We start from the raw sequence: 8,781 nt of genomic DNA on the forward strand, positions 1-8,781 counted from the left end.
GTTATGTTGATCTTGAAACATGCATAGACTTGTGTCTATATCTCTTCCCACTTTTTATTTTTTTTTTGCTAAAAAGAGCTCACCAAATGTAAATCTCCAAATGAAAAGAGATATTGAGCTGCAAAAGCCTGTCGCACATTCTAGTATTTGACTAGGAAAAAGGGTAAGCGACCTTATATTAAAAGTGAAATTTTATTCAAAAAGGCCAAAGGCCTGTTCTTCAAAGAGAAATGTTACATATCCCTCTCACAATGAGAGATGATTGCCTCAAAAGATCAAATGTTAAGGCTGAAAGTGGAGTCAAATGAAAAACTCCAAGTTATGATTATCAAGTTATGTGGGAGGTCATATATTCATATTTCTATAATTGAGATTGGTCACATGATCTAGTGCTAATTGTGTATGCCTTGGTTGAATTGATCATTGAAGCTTCACATTAGACAAAGGACTATCTCATTGTTGATATCCACACACAACACACAAGTTTATATTCAATAAATGCCATATTCATTTGTGTGATTGTACTTGATAAAATGTGTTTTCACATGCTCAATCTTTGTTAATTCAAGCACAAAAAGATTTTTGAGTGTTTTAGGTGTTTTTGGAATGTGTTTTGTTGGAAAAATCTGAAAATTTCAAAAATACAGTTTTGCCCTGTTTTGGCGGCTCAGTCGCGGGTATGTCAAGTCGCGAGCCTCAGTCGCATCTTCGCTGGTCATGTTTGGCGACTTGTTCGCGAGTGGAAGGTCCAGTCGCGAGGATCACTCAGAGATTTTCGCGGCTCAGCTCGCGACTCACTCGCGGGTAGACCTTCCAGTCGCGAAAAACACTTAGAAAAATTTTTCAAAATTTGGTTCTTGAGTGCTTTGGCGGCTTGAGCTGGCGACTGTGTGGCGACTTAATCCAGTCGCGAAAATCGCGTGTTTTGCAGAAACAGGAGCAGTTTTTAAACCTCTTTCAGTTTTCCCTCGAACTTTTGTAACTGTTCATTTTCTTTTAAAACTGTTGTTTCCTCCCAAAACTCTTCGTGAATCCATTTTTTAAACCCCTTTGGTGCTTCGTTTCTTCTCCAAATCATCAAGAAAAGGTATGGGTTTTGTCTTCTCAATCTCATTTTCTTTTTCCTGCATATTTCTGTTGCTGTTTGGACTGGTATTGTATTCGTTATACTTATCTCTATGTGTAATGGGTATGGAGTGTCTTGTTTGATATTGTTCTCACCTGTTTTCATGCTGAGCAATCACAATGTGTTTTTCATTGTTCTGATTTTTGCTTGTTATTGAATCTGAGAATCTTTTCTGAAATGGGTTTGGTGTCTATGTGACTTACTCATTACTCTTGCCTGAATATTGATGTTGGTGTTTGGTTTTGGTTTCTGAGTTGATCTGATAACATAATGTTTGTTTCTCAACCACGTGCTCCTGTGTGGATGTTTGGTTTCTTCATGATTGAAATATTTTCCCCATGTTCATGTCTCTGATGGAGTGATTTATGTTATCTGCTCTAAATGTTCAAATGCTGTTTCTTATTGCATATCATGGTCATGTTAACCTGTCTCAATGACAGTTGTGATGTCTTTCTTTGTCTTGGTGCACTTTCACCAAGTTTGATGCACGTATTAGTTTGTGCTTCTGTGTATTGTTGGAAGGATTGGTTGGGTCTGCACTATATTAAGTCTGGTTTTCATATTGAAATATTGTTTATACTGAATCTTGTTGACAATTTTTTGTGGGGTATTGTTGCTTGGTTCTTTTCTGTTGGCCTGTTCTCTTGCAGATGTCTCGTCGATCTTCCAGGGGTAAAGACATTGTTGCTGACGAACCAGCAACCCCAGTTGCTAAAAGGACTCGTCTATCATCTCAAGCATCTCAAGATCCCAATGAGGATAGATTCAGAGTTCCCCTGAACTCACACGCCTACTCAAATGTGTTTGACAAGTCAACAACTATAGTGGAGCGGGTAGTAGAGTTCAACACCTTAGGGACTACTTTCATCCCTCGAATCTTTGAGAAACGAGACTGGGCAAACTTGTTCGGAAACTTTGATGATCCAATGGATGAGCTGGTCAAAGAATGCTTCTCCAATGCATCTGATCTTGGACCTGTCCTCGTTTTCTGGGTCAGAGGAACAGAGTTTAGTGTTACCCCAGACTCCATCGCAAATCTTCTCGGCATCACCAGACCTCAGAATGTGAATTTAACTCCCTATGATGAACGAAATCCAGAGGTTGGGGAAATCTTACAAATCCTAGGACACGATCATGAGGTATCAAGTGCAGGAACTTCCATCAGCACCGCAAAGTTTGCACCTGAGCTGACCACACTGAAGTTGATCATGTTCACCAATCTCTACCCACTGTCCAACACTACATTCATCAATCTTGGGAGAGCTATATTTCTGTGTGATCTCATTACCGGAGCCCCCATTGATATATGTGCTCACATCTACTACAACTTGAGGAAGACCGCGTGTCGATCTACAGCTCGAGGAATCATTCCATTTTGCAGTCTCGTCATGAAGCTCATCCTTAGTGCAGGCATTACTCCTCCTGCAGATGGTAAAATGTTGACTCGTCAACGTCCCATTTCTTTGTTCACTCTTCAAGCGAGCAGAAGTCACTCCTCCAAATCACCAAGAAGTGCTCACATCTCTCCGGTTCCTTCATTTGCCCCTGACTCAGAGACACCTGCACATACCACATCTGCATCTCGTGATGTTCCTGAAGCTTCACCGGCTGGTATTCCGCAAGCACAAACTGCTTCTCATACTGACAGAGTTGGCAGTGTTCTTGAGCATATTCAGAAACGCGTTGATGAGCTTGTGGCACTTCTCTACTCCACAAACAACCATGTCCAAATGCGCCTCGAGACTATGGAGAATCAGCTAGATGAGATTCAACGAAAGTTGGACGAGAGTCTTTAGCTATTCGTGACAAAAAGGGGGAGAGCATTCAGTAAGGGGGAGAAAAGTTCAAAGGGAAGTGTGCATAGTGATAGGGGGAGTACACACATACTTCTGTCATACTTTTGCTTTTTGTCTTATCTTCTAAACTTATGGTTTTTATGGTTTTAGATACACTGTGTTTTGGTGTATAACTGTTTCTAACTCTTTTCATATACTCTTGGTTTAAACTTTAATATATGTTTGATGATGTTATTCAGGTATTTGTTGGTTTGTACCCATATGCTTATGTAAGCTTTTAGGGTTATTGTTTTATGCATAGTCTGTAGGCTTTATGGTATGTACCATGCTTAAGTGCAGCCTTTATGCTATGTTGAAATCAGTACTTAATCTAAATGTTCTGCATTTTGGTCTATGTACTGTCACTCTTGTGCCCTTGTAGGATTGTTCCTAGATGCATATGCCTTGTGTGCTATGCATTGGTTGAGTGTTGTGCATACAAGTGTCTTGCCTTGTGCTTGTTAACTTGTATGTCTTTGTGTTCATTCCAAGTGTGAATGAGCACTGTGATCACTACCTTGTGGTGTTCACTTGGTTGATCAAGCCATGGTTTGTTTATTAACTCCATCTTTGCTTGATCTCATTCTACCTGTTTCATATGCATTTATAATTTTCTGCTTTCAATGATCATGGTGTATTGTTGTGTTTCAGGAGTTTATGTTCATATGATTCAAGTGCTTCACAACTTCTAGAGTTAGGTGTGAGTGAGTTTTGTTCAACTGTTCCCAACTCACATGTTAAGTCTAGAGTCTGTTTTAGGGTTTTGTCACGGAATAGCCAAAGAGGGAGATTGTAAGGTTGAATTTATTCAACCATCTAATTGGCTTTATTCCGTGCCAAATTTGCTTGTAATTCAGCATTTAGTAACCCTGTATTTAGGTGGGATTGTTGTAAGGGTAGTGAGTGAGATAGTACGAAGATTGCTCAAAAGTGTGCAAGAAAACAGAGTGTCGCGGCTGGGACTCGCGGGTGGACTCGCGGCTTCAACCCGCCAGAAGATGCACACGTGCCAAGCATGCTGGAAGATGAACAGTCATGCTAGCTGGAGCACTACAGGACAAAACAGGACAACTGGCCATACGGTTAACTCGCGACTGGAACTCGCGACTTAGTCAAGCCGCGAGGTCAAGCCGCGAGCCACCCCTGTTTTGGAAAAACCTGACGTTTTGCATTCCTCTTCACTCTAGTATAAATACCTTTTTAACCCACGATTGAAAGAGAGCTTCTAGAGAGAATTTTGAGAGAGAAACCCTAAAGAAAAACCAGATTGTTTCACCCACAATCTCTACCTTAGAGTCTCATCAAATTCCCTCACTCTCTTCCTCTCCATTGTCAAATCCTTGAGAGGCATTATACCAAACCTGGTTCTCACCATTATCATCTCTGTGAGACAGACGTTTGGAGTTCTGGGAAGCAGTTAGGAAGGAGCCAATCTTTATTGGTTGATGCTACGGTGTAGTAGCGGAATCCGGAAAGTTAGAAAAGAAAAAGGTTCGGCGCAACCTCGTTGGAGCAAGAAGCTTGGAGGGCTTAGGTGCATTGGGTAGATTAGGCTTGGAGGGTCTATTGCTGTCCTTGTATCCCAACTGTATTTTCTAGTGGATTGATTACCGCTTGGAGGGCGGCGGAGAGGTTTTTCGCCGAGGTCTTCGGTTTCCTCTTCGATAACATATCTGGTGTTATCCCTGTGTTTGCATCTTCCTTCCTCTCTATCTCTGCCTTTACATTATCTGCTGTGGTTTATTTTGTTGTGGCTTAGATAGTTGTTTAATCAATTCCATATTATAGCATATGTTAAGTTTCCGCACACTAGTTGTTTGACATATTGCTTGGGTTGGTTAAGTTGGTTTTTGGGGGTCTAAACGTTCAAAAGTGTTTTTGTACACGTTTTTGAACTTTCAAATGCTACAGCCGCAAACTATTTTACAACATTTTTACAAACTATTGATGTGGCCAATTTCTTTTGGTTTTCATCTAGGCACACCATTAACATCACTTTTTTATTTACCAATAATCACTCACCATGTTAGTAGTTTGTAAATACTTTTGTTAAAAAATTTTGTATCTCTAGCATTACTCTTAAGCAATATTACTTACACCACCTATTTTTTTTTTTTTAAGTGCCACTGTTGGATTATATGTTTTCTATAACATACATGCCAAATTTTGTGCCAATCAAATGATATTTACCATTCAATCCATAAGCCTATTTTTTAAACATAATTTTAAAGTACAAAAACTTAAAATTTAAACATTTTATAGATGATATAGTTATTAGGATCAGATCATTTTGAAAATTTGCAATCATGGAGGACATAAAAAGAATATTTTACACCAATAGTATATTTGCCAAAATTTGCCACCAATAAAAATTTATTGAGTGGATTTGTCAAAGTATAAATGCATCTATCCATAAACACAAGATAATGAATCTACCCATTAACACAAGATAATGAACTAATACTTTGATATAAATGCGAATGTTTGATGATGCGGAGGGCCAAATGAAGAGAATTATCAAGAAATGTGACACTTGGCAGAACATTAGACCACTATAGCTAAGGTTTTTTTGATACAAGATAGAATTTATACTCTAGCTTAATCTAAGTGTATATGTGTGTGAAGCTCCTTCCTAGAGACTTGAACCTCGACCCTTGCCCCCCACACTCCATAAGTACTTATACTTGTGAAGTGACCACGGCACCAAGGATGTGCGGTAGTCTATAGCTAAGGTTATATGTGTGTGTATAGGAACACAATCAAGTACATGTGTAACTTTTTGTTAATGTTACACTAGTCAATATTTTTTTATTGGTTAGATATATTCCAAATTATATTGCCGAATTTTATATTATCGAATATTATTCATGATTTGATCAAGTATTTTACAAATAAAATAGTTATTGATCTCTTATCATCTAATTAAACTTTTTTTTTAAAAAGGTGAATATAAAGAAACAATATAATATTTGAGCAACAATTTACTTTTTTTAACTTATTTAGTAACATATAATATATACTTATCAAATATAATCGATGATATGTAATATAATAAAAATTAATGGAACAGAAAAGTGTAATGGAACTCAATGGAGTGTATAGTAAAAAAGTGTCATGAGGATGTTTACAATTGCGAAAATCAACAATACTATGAACAAGCCAAATTTTTTCAACTCAATGGAGTGACCCATTGTGTGTAATGGAACAAAAAAAAGGTATGTTTATGTAAAAAGTGGGGGGCAAAAAGTGTCCATCGTTTAGAGTCTCAAATGACCACTTCAGTATATTGTGAATTTGGGTATATTCCTAGAATTATTATGCGAAAATTGTTAGATACCACCTCTTGGAACCTTAAAGACATTTAGATAAGATCTGTTTGTGCAGCATTAAAATGTTGTTTTTATAATGTCAATTAATTGCTTATTTAGAGCAAAGACTAAATTTTAGGACAATCTTGGGTCAATATTAAAAATATGCAATCAATTTCATGCTCTATTTCAATTAAGTAAAGAATTAAACCTATAGTGTCCACCGTATAATGATTGTTTTTTATCACCAAGCTAAATAACTAATATATCAATTAATTTTTGATGTAAATGAGATCCGGACTCAAGAGATTTAGGTTCTTTTATTGCTTGGAAAAATAAAGAAATGAATGACTGATTTTTTTTTTTTTTTTTTGATAAATCAATGAATGACTGATTATGCAACTATTTTTTCTTTGAAGGTAATTTCAATTTGCATCGTTACATTATCTTTGTCATTCAACTTTATTTTTATTGAATTAGGCCCACCTTTGTTTACTGTTTACAAAGAGAAGTTCACAAAGCTTGACAATGAGAAACGCCTTAAAGAAACAGAAGTGGTCGAAGGAGGATATCTTGAGTTAGGCTTTACTCTTTTTCTTATTCGATTCGAAGTCATAGAGAAAGACAATTATTCATGCATAATCAAAAGCACAATAGAGTATGATGTCAAGGAAGAGGCTGCTGCTAATGCCTCGTATGTTACTATTGACGCAGTGGCAAATATTGCAGAACTCTCCAAAAATTATCTCACCAAAAACAAAGCTGCTAAAGATGAACACTAATTATGTATCTTTGGAATTTGTCAGTGAAAAACCACCTTATGAGATAACAAACTTGTGGTATTCCTCATCTTTCTATGTACTTAAATGTTTCAATGCCTCTTATAAATCAATTACTTTTGCAGCAAAAAGAACTCATGGAGGATTAATTGATAAGAAAATTCTAGTTGAGTGTGTTCTTGATTATAGAAACATGTATTTGTCAGATCACTCCATCTACTAACTTAAGCTTTTTGATTGGATGCTCTAACATGATATCAAAGTCCGAATCCATTAATTCTTAGACTCAACTTGTCAGGCCAATTAGTCTTTGTTTTGGTTTTGGTTGGATTATGGACCTGTTCATCTCCAATAAGTTTAGGGACACAAATTTTTCCCAACTTTTTTCATAATTATTGTGATTGATACAAAATAAAAATGGTAAGTAATGGCCCCATGTGAAATTGATTTCTTAACTCAACTTATTTTTTTAGAATCTTCTAATCACAACTCATCACATTAAGTACTTGCACTAGTTAGTGCAAAATAGAAAAAGTGCATAATTTTACACATTTTTGCTCAAAATCTACCTATATCGATGCCTCTATATTACTGTGCAATTCCAATTTTGCTACAGTAACAATGTATATATACACGGTTACGGTAACTTTCTATTTGATTTTTTAATTTATTTATTTTTCTTTCCTCTCTCATCCTACTCTTCTTGTCTCTCATCTGATTCTCTCTCTTCCTTTGCTCTTTTTCTCTTCTATCTTCTCTTGAATCTATTAACAAATCTATACAAATCATCAAATTCTTCAAACTTATTCTAAATCTAGATTCCAAATTTATCAAAACCTCTCCTAAAAAAAAAAAACATTAAACCCATATAAATAATCAAACCCAAATTGCAAAAGAAGAAGAAGAGGAAGGAGGAGACTAAGAAGGAGAAGGAGAAAAAGAAAGAAGAAAAAGAAGGAGAAATAGAAAAAGAAAGAAAGAAAGACTGTGTTTGGAGAAAAAAGTTTGGATTGTGTGAAGGTGGGTGGGGTGTGAAATAATAAAATAAAAATAGTGAAAAAATATTATTTAAATAAAAAAAATGGTGTATAATAGATAATCTGATGTGTGTTTTTTTATAAAGTGATTGTGTAAAATAGAAAAAATAGGTTGTTATGCTAAAATAGATGGAAACTTTTGGACGGATTGATGCGAATGCTCTAAGTTGGGTAAAAAGTTGTACATTAGACCTCTTAACTAAAGCTTTTGGATATTCTTAACACTAACCAACTTTTTTATAAAAATACTGACTACTTTATGCTACATGAACCACTTTTGTTTCAAAAGTTTTGAATTTAAATGGGCTACTAAACAAATGATGATTTAATTGATCAATCTTCGGAAGAAGTCTGTAAAACGATAAACTAGTGAGAGTTTAAGTTTAAGAATACAAAAATTTTCACAATTTTTTTCATAATTGTTGCGATTGGCACAAAATAAAAATAGTATTAGTAATAAGGCCATGTAAAAGTGATTTTCTAAGCTCAACTTATTTTTAAAAAATATTTTAACCACAACTTATCACATAATTATTTTAAGTACTCTTTTTAGAGAGTTTCAACTTATGGCATCCACCCCTAATGATTGTCCTTTATTTTTAAAACCAAAACATAGCCTATGATTGTGTAAAAAGTTATCATAACATAGCTATTATCTTAATTCTAGTTTGTGTTGTGGAGAGAGAGAGAGAGAGA

Source organism: Quercus robur, chromosome 9 (genome assembly GCF_932294415.1).
Source record: "Quercus robur chromosome 9, dhQueRobu3.1, whole genome shotgun sequence".
Lineage (NCBI taxonomy): Eukaryota > Viridiplantae > Streptophyta > Magnoliopsida > Fagales > Fagaceae > Quercus > Quercus robur.